Raw genomic sequence first — 22256 nt, 5'->3', positions numbered from 1 at the left:
TCTGCTGCTTCCCCAGGCACATGAGCAGGAAATTGTATCCGATGTGGAGCAGCCAGGACTTGAGCCAGCACTCCAATATGGGATGCCGTCACAGGTGGCTGCTTAACCCACGGCACCATAATGCTGGCCCTTTTTTTTGGCCATTTTTAACTTAGGTTGTTCATTTTCTTCTTGTTGAGTGTTAAGGGTGCTTCACGCATTCCAAGTCTGTTTTGGTTTGCCATTGTGTATTCAGTGTCTAGGATTCTATTAAGGAGCTCAGTAAATGAATGAGTAAGTGAGCATGACATGGCAGAACACTGAAGCCATGGACAAAGATCAGTTATCTAAATAGAGTGTGCTATGGTTTGGATTTGGTTTGCATGTTTCCCCCTCAGGTTCATATACTGGGAGCCTGGTCCTAAGTGTGATGATGATGTTGAGGGGTGGTGTGAACCTTTAAAAGGCGGGACCTAGTGAGAGGTCACAAGACTTTCCCTTCCACGCTCTCTGGCTTCCCGCCTCTCCATGGGATCTCTCCCTCTCACATGTACTCCAGCCATTGCGATGCCACCCATCACAAAGTCCTCCGATGATGCTGGCCATGCCCTTGAACCTCCGGAACTGTGATCCAACTACACCTCTTTTCTCTAAATGCTACCCGGCCTCAGGCAGTTTGTTACAGTAACAGAAAATGGACTAAGACAGAGCATGAGAGTGAGATGAAACTATGCAGGGCCAAGATGTTGAATATCATTGAACGGACAGAAAAAGTTAGCTACACGCCCACCAGACACAAGGAAAGAAGTTCAGTTTCATCACTCAGCAGAGAAATGCCGGGGGAAACCACAGTGAGATACTACCACACACGCAGCAGAATGGCTGCACTTCTTGAAAATGATGGATCATGCCAAGTGGGTAAAGATGGAAGCAACTGGAATGCTCATAGTCTTCCAAGGGGAGTGTAGCGTCACACAGCAAATCTGGAAAATGAGGGGCATGGATATACTACTATTTAATGACTTCACAATCCCCATGTGAGGTGTATTTCCAACAGATGGCACCCTTAGAACTTTGTGGTTCTGTTCATACACAATTCAAAAGCAGGCAAACTTAATCTGTTGCATTGAAAGGAAAGACAGAGGTGGGTGTTTGCCCTAGCAGTTAAGATGGCAGTTAAAAAGCCTGTGTCCCATATCTGAGTGCCTGGGTTCAATTCTTGACTCTGGCTCATGGTTCTGTTGTACCTGAGCAAGTGTAAACAAAGGAGCACCACACATTGATAAAATTTGATGGTCCTTTATTGCCAGCGGTGGAGAGTGGGCTCATGCCCTAAAGAACTCTCGACCCTGAAGCCCAAAGCAATAGGGTTTACTAAGGCAAAAACCACAAAATCAGGAGGGGAATACATGGTTGCTAGGATCAGGGAGGAATACATGGTTACTGGGGTCAAGCTGACCTAAAACCTATGTGAAACTAGTATTAATTATAATCTTGACAATACCAGCTACAATCTTAGCAATCTTAATTATAGTCTTGACATTAATCCAGGTATTGGTTTTAATCATATGTAGGACATAGACAAATTACATTTTTATTATTAACCCAGGTGCAGCCTATCCACTTCCAAGCTTGAGCGATCATGCTAGGGGGTTTCTATGCTTTGCCAAGTGGGATGCAGTGCACTGCTATTGTCCAACTGTTTTAGATCATAGTTTCAGACCAGAGTCTCACGGTGGGGGGGGGGGGTACCTTCCCAAAATGGAGTCTCAGGTTTTCCAAAATGGAGTCCCTACTGTCAAGGTGTTCCAGCTACCTGCTAATGCAGAGCCTTGAGGGAAGCAGGTGATGGACCCCTCACACCACGTGGGAGACTACATTGAGTTCTCGGCTTCCGGTTTTGGCTTGGCTTGGTCCGTTGCAGGCATTTGGAGAGTGACCCAGCAGAGGAGACCTCTTCCTGTCTCTGTTTTTGTGTGTGTTTCTCTGCCTCTCAAACACACACACACACAAATAGAATAAATAAATAGCCATGATATTCATGACCTTTGGTAGAGACCTGAAGGAGAACCACGTGAAGTTCTGTTTCCTGATCTGGGTGTTGGCTGTATGTGTTCAATGTATATACTGATCCATCCTGCTGTTCATTTCATGATTGGTGAACTTTTCTGCATGCATGCTTGTATCTTAATTAAAAGTTTGTGTATAAAGGATGAAATAAATCTGTTTGGAGCCCTACAAAAGAAAGTAGTAATGGGGTAGGCCCGAGTGGTTGTCGTCAAAATGGGCAAGCTCATGAAACCCGGGACAGTGGTGCTGGTCCTGGCCAGATGCTACTCGGGATGCAAAGCCGTCATCACAAAGAACATTGATGATGGCACCTCGGTCCGCCCCTACAGCCACGCTCTGGTGGCCAGAATTGACCACTACACTGGAAAGTGACAGCCACCATGGGCAAGAAGAAAATCGCCAAGTGGTAGAAGATCGAGTCTTTTGTGAAAGTTTATAACCACAATCACCTCATGCCCACCAGGTACTCTGTGGATATTCCCTTGGACAAAACCAAGGTCAACAAGGATGTGTTCAGGGACCCTGCTCTTAAATGCAAGGCCCGGCGAGAGGCTAAGGTCAAGTTCAAAGAGAGGTACAAGACCAGCAAGAACAAGTTTTTTTCCAGAAGCTGCGGTTTTGGATATTTTTTTGTTCCAGTCACTAAAAACTTAAAAAAAAAAAGTAGTAATGATCTTCATCCCTTCTGTGTCCAGAGAATATCATTTATGGGCCATGATGAGAGCAAAGGAAGAATAGAACCAGATATATATTTTCCTAAACATGCATGCTTCCCTTACCTGTTTATGAAAACTTTTCACGTATTTTAAATGCTGGTGCTTTGACTTGGAAACTAATCCTGCTATCAAGAAGAAATTGACTTGATGGCCATGGAATTATACAAATATTTTGGAAAGGATTTAGGAGATGCAATAGGTCATGAAGAAAAAAGAATACTCTGCATCCAAAGTACATTTTGCTATCAGTTCTATACAATGTAAACTTGAAAAGAAAATTTTATTTGAAAGACAAGCAGAGACAGAGATGACAGAGATAGACAGAGAAAGATCTTCCATCTGTTGATTCGCTCTCCAAATGCCTGTAACACCCGGAGCTAGGCCAGGCTGAAGCCAGGAGCCTGGAACTCAATCTGATTCTTCTACCTGGGTGGCAGGGATCCAAGTACTTGAGCCATCCTCTGCTGCCTCCCAGGCTGTAAGTTAGCAGGGAACTGAAGTAGAGCTGGAGCTCAAACCTCACACTCTGAGATGATGCGGGTGTCCTAAGTGACATCTTAACAGTTGTGCCAAATGCCTGCCCCCAGTGTAAACTGTTTTATCCAGGACCCTTAATAACAATGTATAAATGAGATGATTTGAACACCTTGATTCTTTCTAAGGGTGAAATCTTTCTCAACAGATAGGTTACTTAGAGACTAGGATAGAGGGCACCTTGCAGAGCCTTGGCATTGGGGTTGGCCATCAATGCCAGTACATTCAGTTATGCACTCTCCTGAGTGCAAATAAGTTGTGCGTCTTCCTTATGCATACGAGAAAAAACATCTGTATATATATATAGGATGATACTTCAAATGCTTCAAAAAGTTTATGAAAAATATAATTAAAGGATAAGCTTATAATTAAATGATAAGTTTATTTACTTATTTATTTATTTGACAGGCAGAGTGGACAGTGAGAGAGAAAGGTCTTCCTTTACCGTTGGTTCACCATCCAATGGCCGCGTGGCCGGTGCGCTGCGGCCAGCGCACTGCGCTGATCCGGAGGCAGGAGCCAGGTGCTTCTCCTGGTCTCCCATGCGGGTGCAGGGCCCAAGCACTTGGGCCATCCTTCACTGCACTCCCGGGCCACAGCAGAGAGCTGGACTGGAAGAGGGGCAATTGGCGCCCCGACAGAATCCGACGCCCCGACCAGGACTAGAACCCGGAGTGCGGGTGCTGCAGGAGGAGGATTAGCCTAGTGAGCCGTGGCACCGGCCAATAAGTTTATTAAATGCTAAGTTTATAATTAAATGCTAAGTTTATTTGGTGCAAAAAATTTGAAAGCCATGCATCATTTTTTCTTTTCTTTTTAAAAGAAGTTTCATTTATTTATTTGAAAGGCAGAGTTACAGAGAGAGAGAGGGAAACCAAGAGGGAGAGGTCTTCCATCCACTGGTTTACTTACCAAATAGCTGCAATGGCCAGGCCAAAACCAGGACATTGGAATTCCATCTGGGTCTCCCATGTGGGTAGCAGAGACCCAAGCACTTGGGTCATCTTCCACTGCTTTCCCAGGTGCATTAGCAGGGAGCTGGATGGGGAGTGGAGCAGTGGGATGTCGATGTTGCAAGCAGTGGCTTAACCCACTACACCACAATGTCAGCCCCAAGCTTTTTCATAATTTGCATTTCCCATGAACTTTTTGAAGCTCTCTCATATTTATCTATTATAAATATATTGTGAGTAGTTTTTCTATAGGCTCACTGAAATCTCTGAAACTCTTATTAAACATTTTTATGATTTCATGTAGTAGATCATGGTGTTTTAAAGCACAAACTTTGGATTTAGGAAAAATGTGACTTTGAATTATTAGGAAAAGAGTTGCAGATTGGTGCCTCTTCACACGGGGCACCAAAATGTTAGGAAAAGAGGTGCAGAATAGAGAGGAGGCAGTGTACGAATTTACAGCCAGACCGAATTTATTCAGAAAAAATAAATTTGCAGAGGTAGGTGACCAACTGCCCTCATGCACGTTGATTGAACATGGGGCAGAAGGCCCCGACTCCCAGGGTAAATTTTAGGAGGCCTAGGGATGGGGGCGGGGTTGGGGGCAGAAGGCAGAGGGGAATTCCTGGAACTGGTCTTTCAAGTGTCCCAAGCAACTGGTCTCTCAGGTGGCTGTGGGGGGTGGGGTATGAAAGCAATAAGTTGTGAGACATTGAGATTCAAGGGCAAGGAATACATTCAAATGTTTGTGTCTTTTGGGCAATGATAGAGAATGGCTGAGGCCATGTCCTTGTTCCATCATGAATCCTGTTTTCACCCCTTTCCTGCTGGCATTTCAAGATACTCTCTCCCTTAGGCTTGTTTTCCCTGTAAATTAGCTCAGATCTTTGATTTGCTCCAATGGTCCTTTGAGGTATTAATAGCCACAATATATGCATAGATGTTTGATGCACATGTGCTTGCTTTTTTTAAAAAAAAAAGTTATTTATTTATTTGAGAGAGAAAGAGAGAGCATGAGCTCACATCTTCTGGTTCACTCTCCAAATGCCTCCAATGACCAGGGCTGGGCCAGGTCAAAGTCAGAAGCCAGGAACTCCATCCTATTCTCCCACATGGATGACAGTGACACAATCACTTGATCCATCAGCTGCTGCCTCCCAGCGTGTACATTAGCAGGAAGCTGGAATCAATAGTAGAGCTGGGACTGGAACCCAGGCACTCTAATATGGGATGTGGGCATCTTAACCAATGCTCCAAATGCCCACCCCTGATTGTTTCTATTATTTATTTGTATACCATTATGGCCAACTCTTCCAGAGAAGCCAAAATTTCAAATTCCTATAAGAAACCATCAGCACATAAAATAACAAGAAAACAAAACAAAAAAAACTTACACTTAAAGTTGAATATAAACATAAACTAATAAATCTAACAGTCCATCACATTGTTTCATTAGGGGTATGTGTTTGGCCTAGCAGTTAAGGCTCCAACATTCCCTATCAGAATACTAAGTTTGATTTCTGACTTTGGCTTCTGACTCTAGGTTTCTTGTTAATCCAGATGCCGGAAGTCAGCAATGATGGTGCAAGTAATTGGATTCCTGGCATCTGGATTGATCTTCTGGCTCCTGGCTTCAGTTCAGGCCATCCCCATCCTTTGTGAGCATCTGAGAAGCGAACCAGTAGATGAGCGTGTTTCTCTCTCTCTCTCCCTTTTCTCCCTCTCTCCTCCCTCTCTCTCTCTCTCTCTCCTCCTCTCTCTTTCTCTCTCTCTCTGTAAGTCAGAACAACAACAAAAACAAACAAACAAAAAATCTTGGAAGATAGGGGAGGATGTTTGGCCAGTAGTTAAGTCACTGTTTAGGACACCCGTGCTCCTTATTACAGTATTTGGGTTTGTTCCTTTGCTTCCAGGTTCTTGCTAATTTGCATCCTGGAAGGCAGTGATGATGGCTCAAGTAGCTGGATTCTTGTCATCCACTTTGGAGACCGGACCTGAATATCCCAGTTTCTAGCTTCAGCCTAGCCCAGCTGATGCAGGCATTTGGGATGGGAGCTCTCTTTTCCTTTGTGTATCTGTCTGTCTCTGTCTCACTGCCTCTCCAGTCAGTAAACAATCATATAAGATAAAGCAAGGAATGAAATAGTTCTACATGAAAAGAGATTAGAAGAGACATGAAAACCAAATGCAATGGGTGATTCTTGATTAGATCTTAGCTCAACTATACAACAAGAAGCAACTTTAAAGGTTGTTGTTGGGAAAATTAGGGATTATATATTAGATAACATTAGTGAATGTATTGATGTTAGATATCTTGGGGAGATACTGTTATAGTTGTACATGAAAATGTCTTTGTCTTGGGAGACACATGCTGAAGTACTTACAGGTGAAATCTGATGAGGACTCTCTGTCAGATGATTTAGTAAAAAGATACATATGTGGGAGCAGGCATTTGGCCTAGCCATGAAGACACCAGTCAGGATGCCTACATCCCATGTCTGAGTGCCTAAGTCTGAGTAAGCATAAAGGGGAGTAGAGTTCCATGAGTAGTTCAGAGACCCCAAGTGACCCACCCACCTTTGTCCTCATGAGGGGCAGGAACCAGAGTTGCAAGGTTGGGAGGAATCACAACCATCTCCTCACGTTCTTTCCTCTCCTGAGATATGGGCAAACACCTATTTCTTTGTCCAAGAAATTACCCTCATGCCGCTCTTCTACCTTCTACCTGTGGCCTACTCCATGGCGCCTGACTTGATCTAACCTTAGTTCCATTTGCACAAAGAAACTGAGTAGAATCTCAGAGCCTCGATTCCAAGCTCCTGTTAGAGACTTTGACTGGCCTGCCTGGGAACTGGATCAGACACCTACATGTGTTCACTGAGGCCAAAGCAGTGGTGGCCAAGGAGTCAGGGGGTGGTAGGACACCAGCTGCCCGGCTCCCCTCTTCTTTTTGGTGAAGGAAATCCTGTTTCTGAACTCAGCAGAGTTTCTACAAAGCACTTACTGTAGGATTCTTTCATTTCTGACTTTGAAATGCAACCATAGGAATAAACAAGAAAACTTGGACTCACACTTTGGAATGAACCATGATGAGCACATTGAACAGTGAAACACAGACCCCATAAACATGTTATAGCCCAACATCGGTCCCCTCATCCTGTCCCTTCCTTCTACTTGCTCAGTGTCTGATGGTGACACAGGCTAGAATCAGGACTCACTCACTCAAACCTTGCCAGACCTGACATGCACCCATCTGCAGCTCTGAACCCATCAAGAGAAAGGAGCTTCCAGATCCTAACTGAAAAAAGACCCACTAGTTCCTATTACGGATTTTTGCCAACCCATGCACACGCCCAGAACAGCCAGCCCACTGTGACTGACAGGTGACCTTTTTGGGGGTGGAGATAGTGAACAATCCTGCCATTTTGACTGTGTTGTGTGTAAAAACCCAGCAGCGCCTGTGCAGAGCACCAAGCTGGGGGCAGGTTGGAGTGCCGTGTGCTGTGAGGGAGCTGCCACACCTCCCTAGCCCCATAAAAACACCTGTTCAGGTCCAGTTAGTGAGTCAGTTGCACTGTCACCATTTTTTTTTTTAATTTTATTTTATTATTTGACAGTTAGTGTGAGAAAGGTCTTCCTTCTGTTGGGTTACCCCCAAAATGGCCGCTACAGCCGGAGCTACGCCGATCCAAAGGCAGGAGCCAGACACTTCCTCCTGGCCTCCCATGCGGGTGCAGGGGCCCAATCACTTGGGCCCTCCTCCACCGCCTTCCCGGGCCACAGCAGAGAGCTGGACTGGAAGAGGAGCAACCGGGACTAGAACCCGGCGCCCATATGGGATGCCGGCACTGCAGGTGGAGGATTAACCAAGTAAGCCACAGCGCCGGCCCACTATTGTGTTTGAAAATAAGCTCCCAATAAACCTTGCCTGGGTTGCACGCTGAACTCTTGTCAATTTCTATTTGCAAGCGAGCCAGTAAGTGGGAGGTTGGTAACAGAAATGGGTCTTGGTCAGTGCCGCCGCTCACTAGGCTAATCCTCTGCCTGCGGTGCCGACATCCAATATGGGCGTCAGGTTCTAGTCTCGGTTGGGGCGCTGGTTCTGTCCCAGTTGCTCCTCTTCCAGTCCAGCTCTCTGCTGTGGCCCGGGAAGGCAGTGGAGGATGGCCCAGGTGCTTGGGCCCTGCACCCGCATGGGAGACCAGGAGGAGGCACCTGGCTCCTGGCTTCAGATCGGCACAGCGCCGGCAGTAGCAGCCATTTGGGGGGTGAACCAATGGAAGGAAGACCTTTCTCTCTCTCTCTCTCTCTCTCTCTCTCTCCCTCTCTCTCCCTCTCTCTCCCTCTCTCTCCCTCTCTCTCCCTTTCCCTCTCCCTCTCTCTCCCTCTCTCCCTCTCTCCCTTTCCCTCTCCCTCTCCCTCTCCCTCTCTCTCTCTCTCTCACACACACACACACACACACTGTCTAACTCTGCCTGTCAAAAAAGAAAAAAAGGGTCTTGATGTGCTAGTTTCTGTTGGATTCGCCTAGGGATTAGAACTTTAAAAGGGGTCATTTGGGGAAAATGTGTGTTATGAAAAAAACCAAGTATGGGTTCCAAAATGTTTTGCATGCAAATAAATTTAACTTTTTACTCCATTTTCCATGAATTTTTTAAAGAGCCTTTGTATTTAAACTAGGTTCATGGGTTTCACAGACTGCTCACACAGCTGTCTGTAGTTCTAGTTAGTGCCTGTGCGTCAGTTACACCACAAGCCAGGAGATCTGCTTCCTTCCCAAATGCTCTAGATCTGCATATCGCAGGTCCTCTTAGCCCAGCAGCAAAGGCGTCTCTCTTTGTGCTATGTCCCTTCTCTGGGCTCTCTCATCTTCTCCGAGCTATGGTTTCTGAGACAGTTTGGGAGCGAGGAGCGGTTTGGAGTTGAACATGGCGCAACCACGGCTGCTGAACTCGGCAGAAGCCATGAACTCCTAGAGAGTCTCAGCTGAATGCTGCCACGCACCTCTCTGCCCGCAGCTCATTCTCTGTCCACTGTCGCTAATGGGTCCATGGTTCCCAGATGTGGAGCAATGAGGTATTATCTGATAATCTGCTACTGCATTCGTAAGCAACAGGGAAAAAAAAAAAATCCAAACATCCTCTCTAGCATCACTATGACATAAAAAGGAAAGGAAATTTTGTTTGTATTTTTTCAAATTTCCTGGGAGGGAAGGACATACACTCATAAACACACACAGAGGCAGAGTGCTCCCCTACCCATTGGTTCATGCCCCAAAAACCCACAAGGGCCAGGGCTGGCCAGGCTAAAATGAGAACCACAAGTTCCTTGCACGTGGGTGTCGGAACCCAGCTACTTGGCAGGAAGTTGGAGTCAGGAGCCAGAGCCAGGAATTGAAGCCTGGTGCTCCAGTGTTGGGCGTGGGCATTTTAACTGTGAGGCTAAACACCCACTCCTGGGAAGGATATTTTCATATTTACAGAGTAGGAAAGTCGTCACCTCCGAACAATTCAATGGGACACATTGAATGTCAAGGAGAGATGATTTCATTGTCTTCTTTCCTCCCCTGTGTTGTGCTGCAGGTTGGTGCCGTGTTGCAGGCCATGGAGTGCAATGGAAGGGGCCTGCCTTTAGGCAGCTGAAGATGACCCCCAGGGTCCTCTTGTGCAGCCTGCTTCTCAGTGTGTAGAGGCCTATTAATGAGATAGATCCATAACACAGGGTTGCAGGCCAATGTGGGGAGTCTTGCCTATGAAATATACTGTCCAAAGTAAGTACGAAGATAGAGAAGAAAAGAGAGTAGTAATAAACTAGTCTCTGAGGAGCAGGTGAATTAGACCGATGGTTCTCCCATTCAGCGTGTGTGACAATAACCTGGAGGGCTGTTCCAATGCAGAACCCAGTTTCCAGTTTAGTGATCTGGGGAGGAGGTGGAGAACTTGAATTTGTCCCAACTTTTCAGTTGCTGTGCTTGGAGAACCACTGATTCAGCCATGCAGACTTGGAACTTCAGCACAGGGACAGAGGTAAGAGAATGGCATAGGCTGGCGTAAGTAAGATGAGCAGGGAGGTTTTGTAGAACAGTGAATGCCATGCTAGAGAATTTGGGCTTTGTGTGGATGGACAGTTGGGAGTCATATAAGATTTTTCAGCAGATGAGCAGGATTTAAAACAGTAATTTTACTATATGCAATCATATGGATGGACCTTGAAAACATTGTGTGAACTGAAAGAACCCAGAGGCAACAGGCCATATAGGATTCCATTTATATGGAATATTTGGAGTCAGCAAATCCACAGAGACAGAAAACCACGGGGGTTGCCAGGGGATAGAGAGGGGCAGGCACGGAAGTGACTGTGGATGGCTCTGAGGTTTCTTTGTTGGGTGATGAGAACATTCTGGACCTAGACTGTGTGTGGTGACATCTGCATGACAGTATGAAAGCCTTAAATGTCCCCAAGGGTCATTTTTATGTTATATGCATTTTACTACAATAAAAAGGTATCATATTTCTGAAAGTGATGCAATTATACCACAAGAAAGTGCTTGGAATATAATGTTGAGAGGTAAAATATGCAAAATGGTATATGTAGAATGCTAATAATTACATCGATTCCACTTTATATTAGAAAAAAATAACTTACCAGAATTAATGTTACCTCTGTGTGTGTGTATGTGTGTATTTATGAATGTGTGATCATATTTGTGTGTGTTTTGGATGGTGAAGATAATGTGACTTTTTTTTTTAAAGATTATATTTATTTGAAATGAGGAGTGACAGAGGGAAGGAGAGACAAAGAGATAGAGAGATCTCCCATTCACTGGTTCGTTCCCCAAATGGCCACAATGGCTGGGGCTGGGCCCCGCCAAAGACAGCAGCCAGGAACTCCACCTGGGCTCCCAGGAGCTTGGCAGGGGCTCAAGTACTTGGGCCATCTTCTGCCACATTCCTAGGTACATTAGCAGGGAGCTGGATCAGAAGTGCAGCAGCCAGGATTCAAACCGGTGCTCCCATATGGGAAGCTGGCATCATGAGTGGCGGCTTAACCTGCTGCACCATGGCGCCGACCCAGGATTTCCTCGTCACCCAGAGTTTTCTTTAATTTTCAATAAATGATTAGTTATCATTCTTATAATTTTCAAAAATGTTTTGAAGGAGAAAAGAGAAGGAGAGAACCAGCTTTGGTTTAATAACTTCACTGAGAAAAACTGAGAAGGTGGCAATGAGCTGGCAGCGGGTGAGGTCTGTCAGACATGGGGACTTGTGACTGGGACTGGCCTGGGACGCTCAGGAGGGCACCAGCATGGTGAGCAAGTCCCTGAGCAAAAGTGGTGACTTCACACCGCCCCATGCCTGGGGCCGCACCGCCTCGAGTGACCTCCTCCTTGGTGTCCAGCCTTTTCTCTCACTTCCCTTTGCTTTTCTAAGATTTCATTCGTTCACTGATTTCAATCCAACAAATCTTTACTGAGCACCTACTCTGTGGCCCTTTATAGCAGCTTATCTGTGTGGCTAAGTTGCAAGCCGACTGTCTTGTTATTCTGGCCAGTGAGGGCAGGTTGAAAGCACCAGGATTTTGTGTTGTTTTTCGCCTTCCTTTTCTGAATGTGCCCCTTTTCTCTTCCCAGCCCAAGCTGCTGGCCTCTCTCTTGGTTGCCATGGATAGCTGAGGAGGGAGTGCTTCTTTGTTTCCTTTCTCTGGCTCCTGACCTTGAGACAGGCTACAGAATGCAGTCCAGATGAGGCTGTGCACCTGCTGACAGTGCAGTCTGAAATCTTCCCAGAGAGGAGCCTCCCCATCCCTGGGCCCCCGCCCCCGCCCAGCGGCCCTCTCTGTCCCCTCCTCAGCTCGGCTCCATCTCTGCCTCTCTGTCCTCTCTACTTTCCAGTGCTGCTACTCCTTGGCCATTGGCTTAAACCTGTGCACCTCGTCTTCCCTGGCTCTGGATTTTTACTTTCATTTTTTATTCCTCACTACCCTCACCTTGTGACATTAATGTGGCCCAAACCCACCTTTGTACTCGTGACTCCTCACATGATGGTCACGGCCACAGAGGTTTGGGAAGCAGGGTCACAGGCCAGAGGGCGACTTCCTGGTGCCAGGACTCCTGGTTGACCTTTGCAGCTCTGGCTCTGGCTTTGTGTTTGACACACAGTGACATCTGATCAGTACTGAGGGGACACAGAATTGGCACCAGCATGCATGCTGGGCAGTGGATTCAGGACAAGGAAAGAATTATTTGGATAATTAGGATTCTCCAGAGAAACACAAGCCAGTAGGAGACAGGTGATAGATACGTACAAATATTCATTGACTGATTTTAAGAAGCTATCTCATGTGATCGTGGGAGCTGCAAGTCAAAATCTGCAGCACAAGGGCCGGCATTGTGGTACTGCGAATGAAGCCATCACCCGTGATGCTGGCATCTCGTATGCGCACCTGTTCACGTCCCAGTTTCTCCACTTCTTATCCAGCTCCCTGCAAATGCACCTGGGAAAGCAGCAGAAGATGGCCCAAGTACTTTATTTTATTTTAGAGATTTATGTATTTATTTGAAAGGCAGAGTTACAGAGATGCAGAGGCAAATAGACAGAGAGAGGTCTTCCATCCACTGGAGTAAACCATTTAGGGGAGTAACCCCCAAATGACTGCAATGGCCAGAGCTGGGCTGATCAAAGCCGGGAGCCAGGAGCTTCTCCTGGTCTCCCACACAGGTGCAGGAGCCCAAGGACTTGGGCCATCTTCCACTGCTTTCCCAGGCCATAGCAGAGAGCTGGATGGGAAGTGGAGCAGCCGGGGCTCAAACCGGCACCCTTATGGGATGCCGGCACTGCAGGCTATGGTTTTACTTGCTAGGCAATAGGCTGGCCCCCTGGCCCAAGTACTTGAGCCCCTCCCACCCATGTGGGAGACCTGGATGGAGTTCCAGGCTCCTGACTTTGGCCTGGTCCAGCCATGGCTGTTGTGGTCATTTGGGGAGTGAGCCAGTAAATGGAAGAGTGCTCTCTCTCTCTCTCTCTCTCTCTCTCTCTGTAACTCTGACTTTCAAATAAAGAAATCTTCACAAAAGAGCTACAGAACATGAAGAGCTGAGGTTGGAGCTGGACCCTGACGGCCCACTGTCAGAATTCCCTTTTCCTCTAAGAAGGTCTCTCTTTTTCTCTTATGATCTTCAACTGATTGAACAAGGCCCACCCACATGCGAAATACACTGCTTTTACTCAAATTCCAGGTTTCACTGTCATTCTCATTGAAAAATACCATCACAGAAGCAACTAGAATAATGTCTGACCGCATATCTCAGCATATCTCAGGGCCCAGCCAAGACAACCATGAACTTAACTGTCACAAATGTCATTGTTTGGTTCCTTGCTTGCTGCTTCAGGAGACCTCTAGGACACTAAGAGTACTATGAGAGGCTGGCGCTGTGATGCAGTGGGTTAAAGCACCGGCCTCCCATATGGGCACCGGTTCGAGTCCTGGCTGCTCTGCTTCCTATCCAGCTCTCTGCTATGGCCTGGGAAAGCAGTAGAAGATGTCCCAAGTCCTTGGGTCCCTGAACCTGTGTGGGAGACCTAGAAGACACTCCTAGCTTCTAGCTTCTGATCAGCTCATCTCTGGCCATTGCAGTCATTTGGGGAGTGAACCAGCAGATGGAAGAAATGTCTCTCTCTCTCTGGCTCTACCTCTCTCTGTAACTGCCTTTCAAATAAATAAAATAAATCTTAAAAAAAAGAGAGCACTATGAGTGGAAATGCATTTCGTACACACGATCTGTTGTGTTCAATAAGTGGTTATTATTTTTGCTCTTTGGGAGGATTCCTTGCCCCTGCAAGGAACAGGAGAACCTTAAGGCTACTGAACACTCCTGGAGACTCTGGTCAGTGGGGAGCAACGAGATCTTGCCCAGCCGCAGTGTGTGCAGTTATGCCAACCAGTATCGACTCACTTGTCTTTGCAGCTCGCTCCTTATTTTCAGCTGTTTTATTTCACACTTGACATTTGACCTCTGTGTCCCTTGCCAATACCTCAAACTAAGCACTAGGGAAAGTCAAACATGTGGTGTGGTACTTAATACGTTCCCTGAGCATTCCCACTGAGATCTGGTACCAGACAGGGATGCCCACTCTCACCATTGCTATTCAATATAGTACTGGAAGTTCTAGCCAGAGCCATTAGGCAAGAAAAAGAAATCAAAGGGATACAAATTGGGAAGGAGGAAGTCAAACTATCCCTCTTTGCAGACTATATGAGTCTTTATTTAGAGGATCCAGAGAACTCCACTAAGAGAAGATTTTGGTAAAGTAGCAGGATATAAAATCAATATACAAAAATCAACAGCCTTTGTATACACAGACAATGCCACAGCTGAGAAAGAACTTCTAAGATCAATCCCATTCACAATAGCTACAAAAAAATCAAATACCTTGGAATAAACTTAACCAAGGACGTCAAAGAGCTCTACGATGAAAATTACAAAACTTTGAAGAAAGAAATAGAAGAAGATACAAAAAAATGGGAAAATCTTCCATGTTCATGGATTGGAAGAATCAATATCATCAAAATGTCCATTCGTCCAAAAGCAACTTATAGATTCAATGCAATACCAATCAAAATACTCAAGACATTCTTCTCAGATCTTGAACAAATGATGCTGAAATTCATATGGAGGCACAGGAGACCTCGAATAGCTAAAGCAATCTTGTACAACAAAAACAGAGCCAGAGGCATCACAATACCAGATTTCAAGACATACTACAGGGCAGTTATAATCAAAACAGTCTGGTACTGGTACAAAAACAGATGGATAGAAAATCGGAACAGAATAGAAACACCAGAAATCAATCCAAACATCTACAACCAAATTATATTTGATCAAGGAGCTAAAACCAGTTCCTGGAGCAAGGACAGTCTCTTCAACAAATGGTGCTGGGAAAACTAGATTTCCACATGCAGAAGTATGAAGCAAGAACCCTACACCTTACACAAAAATCCACTCAACATGGATTAAAGATCTAAATCTATGACCTGACACCATCAGATTATTAGAGGACATCAGAGAAACCTTGAAAGATATAGGCACAGGCAAATACTTCTTGGAAAAGACCCCAGAGGCACAGGCAGCCAAAGCCAAAATTAACATTTGGGATTCCATCAAATTGAGAAGTTTCTGTACTGCAAAAGAAACAGTCAGGAAAGTGAAGAGGCAACCGACAAAATAGGAGAAAATATTTGCAAATTATGCAACGGATAAAGGATTAATAACCAGAATCTACAGAGATCAAGAAACCCCACCACAACAAAACAAACAACCCACTTAAGAGATGGGCCAAGGACCTAAACAGTCATTTTTTAAAAGAGGAAATCCAAATGGCTAACAGACACATGAAAAAATGTTCAGGATCACTAGCCATCGGGGAAATGCAAATCAAAACCACAATGAGGTTTCACCTCACCCTGGTTAGAATGGCTTTCATACAGCAATCAACAAACAACAGATGCTGGCAAGGATGTGGGGAAAAAGGGACACTAACCCACTGTTGGTGGGAATGCAAACTGATAAAGCCACTGTGGATGACAGTTTGGAGATTCCTCAGAAACCTGAATATAGCCCTACCATGCAACCCAGCCAGCCCACTCCTCGGAATTTACCCAAGGGAAATTAAATTGGCAAACAAAAGAGCTATCTGCACCTCAGTGTTTATTGCAGTTCAATTCACAATAGCTAAGACATAGAATCAATCTAAATGCCCATCAACAGAAGACTGGATAAAGAAATTATGGGACATGTACTCTATGGAATACTACACAGCGATAAAAAAATGAAATCTGGTAACTTGCAACAAAATGGAGGAATCTGGAAGACATGCTGAGTGAAGTAAGCCAGGCCCAAATGGACAAATATCATATGTTCTCCCTGATCTGTGACAACTAACTGAGCACCTAAAAGGAAACCTGTAGAAGTAAAATTGACACTATGAGAAGCAGTGACTTAATCAGCCCTTGTCCTGACTGTCGAGGAACAGCTTACTATTTTATTCTTCTTAGTATTTTCTTTTTCTACTTAGTACCATTGGTTGAACTCTTTGCTTAGCACAGAATTATTCTTAGGTGTTTAAATCCAATTGAAAATTGATCCCTGTTAAAAATAAGAGTGGGAATAAGAGAGGGAGCAGATGTACAGTTCGGCACTCATTCTCTCAGACTTACCCCTAAGGGTAAAGCTAGAAACTTGCCATGGGACTCCAAATGCCATTAAGTTAACAGGTACCAATGCCATCTTACTAGTTAAAGTGATCAGTTTAAGTTAACAACTGATCATAAAGATAGGATTAAGTGTCAAAGGGATCACATAAATAAGGCCAAGTGCTGCTAATAATAATTGATAGAATTAAAAAGGGGAGAACGATCCAACATGGGAAGCAGGACACACAGCAGCCTCATAGAATGACAAATGCCCTAAACAACACTCTGGCCTCAGAATTAGCCCTTAAGGCATTTGGATTTGGCTAAAAAGCCTGTGAGAGCATTTCAGGCATGGAAAGCCAAGACACTGTGGCAAAAAATGACCTAAATGAAAGATCTCTGTGAGTGAGATACTGATGGAAAGAATGGGCCATTAAAGAATGAGGTACCTTCCTCTGAAGGGAGGAGAGAACTTCCATTTTGATTATGGCCTTGTCTAAATAAGGTCAGAATTTATGGACTCAAGAGGCTTCCATAGCCTGGGCAGCTCATGACAAGAGCCTCCAGTGATCACTGACATCATAAGTAAGACTGTCAATTGTTAAATCAATGACAGGAGTCACTGTGCACTTGCTCCCCATGTAGGACCTCTGTCCTTAATGTATTGTACTATGAGAGTTAACAATAAAACTAGTATTCAAACAGTACTTTATACTTTGTGTGTCTGTGTGGGTGCAAACTGTTGAAATCTTTACTCAGTATAGAGTTGATCTTCTGTAAATAAGGATAATTAAAAATGAATCTTAATGAAGAATGGGATGAGAGAAGGAGTAGGAGGTGGGATGGTTTGGGGGTTGGAGGGTGGGTATAGGGAGAAGAACCACTATAATCCAAAAGTTGTACATTTGAAATTTATATTTATTAAATAAAAGCTTCCTATATATAAAAAAACACGCTTCCTGAAGCGTCTGGGCTGGAATCCTCACTGTGGCCTGGCAAGGCAGACCTCAAGTTCAAGGACGAAAGCCCCTTTCTCCAGGCAGGAGGCAAACAGGAAGGCATTGACATAAACTGTGAGCAGCGTGTTGCCTGGCATCTCATTACCAATGAACACTCAGTGCGCATTAGCCGTTCCTGTGGGCTGAGTCATTCTCCCTGCCAGACCCTCGTGCTCGCAGGAGAAGACCATCCCCAGCCACACAGGCTTGAACCTTGGCTTCAGGTTCCCTTCCTCATCTCTCCATGGAGATGCTGTGCCCCGGGCAGAGAGCAGGGCGCTTACAGATTCTTCATTCCCCATGCCCACCAGAACCTAGCATTAAGCTTGTTAAGATGAGACGATGGTTTTGATCATGGAGAGTGAAAGCTAAAATAAATATTGCATCAGGAGAGAGACATGTGAAGGCTTCCACGGGACAGAGCATGGCTGGAAGGATAGAATTCCATACTGAGAAAGGAAGCATGGCTCTAAAAGCTTACACCAGTTACTGTGTGGCCCACGTTGACCAGGCGTTCTCCTTCCTGCCCTGTTCACCCCAGCACGGAGCTTTAGGTGTTACAACTTCGCTGACTGGATCAGTGCAAAACTATTTCTTGAAGCTTTCATCAGTATTTTTACTTACTTGTGAAGTCGAATCATTTCTTCATCCATTCAGTTCCTAGTTGGGAATTGCTTGACCATGTCTGCTCATTTTTCCTAATGGATCTTGGTGGTTTTCTAAAAAGAAGAAAAAAATCTGTTAGCTTTTTCTATATTAAGATCAATAATGGAATCATATTTATGCCAAGTACTTAGCCTGATAGTGATTTAAAATTTATGTTTATGATAATCCCTCCATATGGTAGATGTTAACATTTTAAAAAAAGATTTCTTAATTTTTTATCTGAAAGGTAGAGTTACAGAGAAAGGGAGAGATGACCACAATGTCTGGGTCTGGGACAGGCCCAAGCCAGGAGCCTGGAACTCCATCTGGGTCTCCCATCTGTGTTTAGGGCCCCAAGGACTTGGGCCATCTTCTGTTGCAATCCCTGGCACTTTAGCAGGGAACTGGATCAGAACTAGAACACTTAGGATTCAAACTGGTGTCCATATGGGATGCCAGCGTTGCAGGTGGCATCTTAACCTATTGTGTCACAGTGCCAGCCCCAGGTGTTAACTTTTATGTGGTCAAATCTATCAGCCTTTCTTCTTGTCTTGTGATTCTGGGTGTAGATCTGCCTTTCACTCCCTCTGTTCAGGGGATCCAGTGCCCCTCCAGGTCAGATTCTCCAAAGAGAACCGCTAGGTACTCTCAGACCCCACTTTTTTTTCTTTAGGTTTATTTATTTATTTGAAAGTCAGAGTTACAGAGAGAGAGAGACAGAGAGAAGATCTTCCACCTGTTGGTTCACTCCCCAAGTGGCTGCACTGGCTGGACCAGGACCAATCTGAAGCCAGGAGCCAGGAGCTTCTTCTGGCTCTCCCGTGGGGGTGCAGGGCCCCAAGGACTTGGGCCATCCTCCACTGCTTTCCCAGGCCAAAAGCAGAGAGCTGGATCGGAAGAAGAGCAGCCAGGACTCAGACTGGTGCCCATATGGGATGCTGGTGCCGTAAGTGGCAGCTTTACTTGCTATGCCACAGCACTGGCCCCAGAACCCCACTTTAAAAAATGTTTATTTTATATATTTTCATTTAATTGAAAGGCAGTGTGTGTGTGTGTGTGTGTGAGAGAGAGAGAGAGAGAGAGAGAGAGAGAGAGAGAACCTTCTAGCTGCTGCTTTACTCCCAAAATGCCTGTAACAGCTGGGATGGGTGGGGCCGAAGCCAGGAACCCAGAACTCTCTCATGTGGGTGGAGGGGCCCAAATGCTTGAGCCCTCATCTCCTGGCTCCCCAGGATGCACCAGCAGGAAACTGGATCAAGAATGGAGTAGTCAGGACAGGCGCTGTGGTGTAGTGGGCAAAGCCGCCGCCTGCAGTGCCAGCATCCCATATGAGCGCCAGTTTGAGTTCCAGCTGCTCTATTTCCAATCCAGCTGTCTACTATGCCCTGAGAAATAAATAGAAGATGGCCCAAGTGCTTGGGCCCCTGCACCTGCATGGGAGACCCTGAAGAAGCTCCTGGATCCTGGCTTGGGATCTACCCAGCTCTGTCCGTTGCCAACATTTTGGGAGTGAACCAGCAGATGGAAGACCTCTCTGTCTGCCTCTCCTTCTCTCTCTGTGTAACTCTGACTTTTAAATAGATAAATACATCTTTAAAAAAAAAAGAAAAAGAAGAAGAAGAAGAAAAATGGAGTAGTCAGGACTCCAGCCAGGCACTCTGGATATGAGATGCTGGAGTTTCAACTACTGTGCCAAAATGCCCAGTTTTGAACTACAATTTTGAACAATACTTTGACAGGAGAATGAGTGGAAATTCTGTTAGGTTTGGCCTAAAGCCACTTCCATGCATATGAGGGGCCTTCAAAACTGTCATGAAAAATTATGAAACAACTATACTTGGATTTCATTTCTTTTTCATGAAATAAACTTATCTTTTAATTCTATTTTCCAAGAAACTTTTTGAAGTACCCTTATATTTTAAGCTGGGCCTAAATATTTCTCTTTATATAGAGAACTGTGGCCTAACTTGATGTGTCAACAGGTAGCCGAATCTCAGCCAATCTGTAGCCAACTGTTCAAACCATCTTCAAATAAGACAGATGTGAGCTGTAACCAATCAGACTGTCTCTGTACCTCACTTCCGTTTTCCACATGTCACTTCCTCTCCTCAGGCTATAAATAGAAAGTGCCCATGTGTTGGGGTGTAACATTTCCAACTGTTTTGGAGGCAGACTACTGCACCATTCTAGAATCACTAACACAGCCAATTAAGGTCTGCAATACTAGATTTGTTGTGATTTTTCTCTTTCAATAGTGCCATAGCCTGACACGCAGGGACCGCCTGTGGGCTAAGGGAATAATTGTTCACAGGAGGGGGAGTTTCCCAGAAATGTCTACCCAAGTGAAGTTTCTATCTTCAAGTCCTTAAAACCCCCTGAGCCACTGATGGTTGGTTTTGATGGAAGGGTTCTCAGTAGGATAAGATGACATTGGCAACACCAATGTGTGGGAGTCGTTGGGTAGGGGTCAGGAGAGGGCAAGTGAGACAGAGTTCCTCCAAGAGCTAGAGAAAGAGAGGGGGTTCCAAGAGACCTTGCCAGTGGCTGGGGACTAAGCCATCCTTTCTTCTGGTTTTGTTTTGTTCGGTAGACCTGTCTGTCCTTCAGTGACAAAGTTGCTACTTAGCTGAGGGGTGCATTTGCCTAGGAAGCCCCCCAGCGGTCTGAGTGTAGGGGTAAAGAGACTCCAAGGTTCTTCATGTTTATGGCCATGCGTGGGGGAGTGACGATGTTTTCTGAATCTAGAGTCTTCTCTGCATTCAGAGCTGAAAAAGAGGAAGGAAGTGAGGGTGCTTGGAAGTGAACACTTCCTTTTTAGTGGATAGTCACAATCTCAAAATAGGTTTAGAAGCGTAGCGAAGGGAGCAGGGTGACAACCATTGCAGTTCATTTGGGGCCGCGGGTTTCCCAGGATGCAGTACCCCCAGTGCTAAAAGCTGGGGGTCACAGGCAAGCTACGAAAATTTGTCATCCAGATTCGCTAATGTCACATACACACACGAGTCTAATGGACACCCCCACCACGCCCCAAATAACACAACAGCCTCTTTTAGTCCATCTTTTTCACAGGATGAAACTAGGCTAAATATAAGTCAAAAACTTCCTTAAATTCATGTGGTCTGAGCTTGAAGGCGCCTGGGTTGGACCTGAGCTCTGTCTACTCAGAGTGCTCTCTGGACTCGGCCCCACTGGAGACCCGTCGGTCACTGATTAACTCTAATTCACCCACTCGCTGAAGATTGTCAGGGTGCAGAACACGGACCAAGCCTGGACTGAATTCTCAATGAGTTCAACCAGTCTCTGTCATGTAGGTAAGTAGAGAGCCAGTGAATACCAAAGAGAGAACAGTTGAATAATAATTTTAAATAAAATTTGTGGGAGGCTATTGGTTTAAACCAAGCTCCTGCTCTAGCCCCAGTAGACCAGACCAAGCCAGAAGGGAATCATTCCTGGGACAGAATCAAGTGAAACTTGAGATGGGCCAGTTTTCCAACGGGACCATTTATAGGAAACAATCAGAAGGGGCTCAGTTTATCTGTATCAGCATGAAAAGGAAGTCCACTTGCTTTAGTCCAAGAGGGAAGGGACCCTGAAAGGACTGGCCTGCTTTGTGTCCCCTGTTTCTGCTTCTCCAGCCTTTCCTGCCCATCAAGCTCCCTCCCTCCTGTGCTCACCTCACTGGAGTGAGTTTTCTAAATCTCCGGACAGGATGCTGTGCAACTGATGAATCAATAGCCAATACAAGTCAACAGAGCTTCAAATTTGTTCAAATTCTGGTCTTTAATTATGGTAGCCAAGACAATAGAAACAAACTTTGCAAGAGTTCCAGTGGGACTGGAGCTTGAAGGCAATTCAGTTAACCATTAAATAGGTAGTACTTCAATAATCTAAGAGGCACTTCAAATTAAGGAGAGTCAGCATTGGATTCTTCCTATGCTAGGGCAGTCTTGGGAATTTAGATGGAATCAAGATCTCGAACTCTCTTGCTGCCTCACACTTCCTGGTTGATTAGGTTCCAACTCCAGCCATCTTGAGCCTCTTCCCTTTTACCTGGGACTATGAAACGACTACGATCAAGGTTTAGTGACCCTGGATGCTGTCCATTTTCTTAACGGGAAGAATAACAGAAGTGAAGCTAACATATCAAGCCTCAGGTATATAGAAGTGTTTTA

General features: G+C 45.3%; 1 pseudogene; it reads left to right on the top strand.

The window, feature by feature from the left end:
* Positions 1–2256: 2256 nt before the first annotated feature.
* Positions 2257–7012, top strand: LOC133766277 (large ribosomal subunit protein eL27-like; annotated as a pseudogene).
* The last annotated feature ends 15244 nt before the right edge of the window (positions 7013–22256 follow it).

This window comes from Lepus europaeus, chromosome 9 (genome assembly GCF_033115175.1).
Source record: "Lepus europaeus isolate LE1 chromosome 9, mLepTim1.pri, whole genome shotgun sequence".
Taxonomy (NCBI): Eukaryota; Metazoa; Chordata; class Mammalia; order Lagomorpha; family Leporidae; genus Lepus; species Lepus europaeus.
This window is presented reverse-complemented; position numbering and strand designations above follow the sequence as displayed.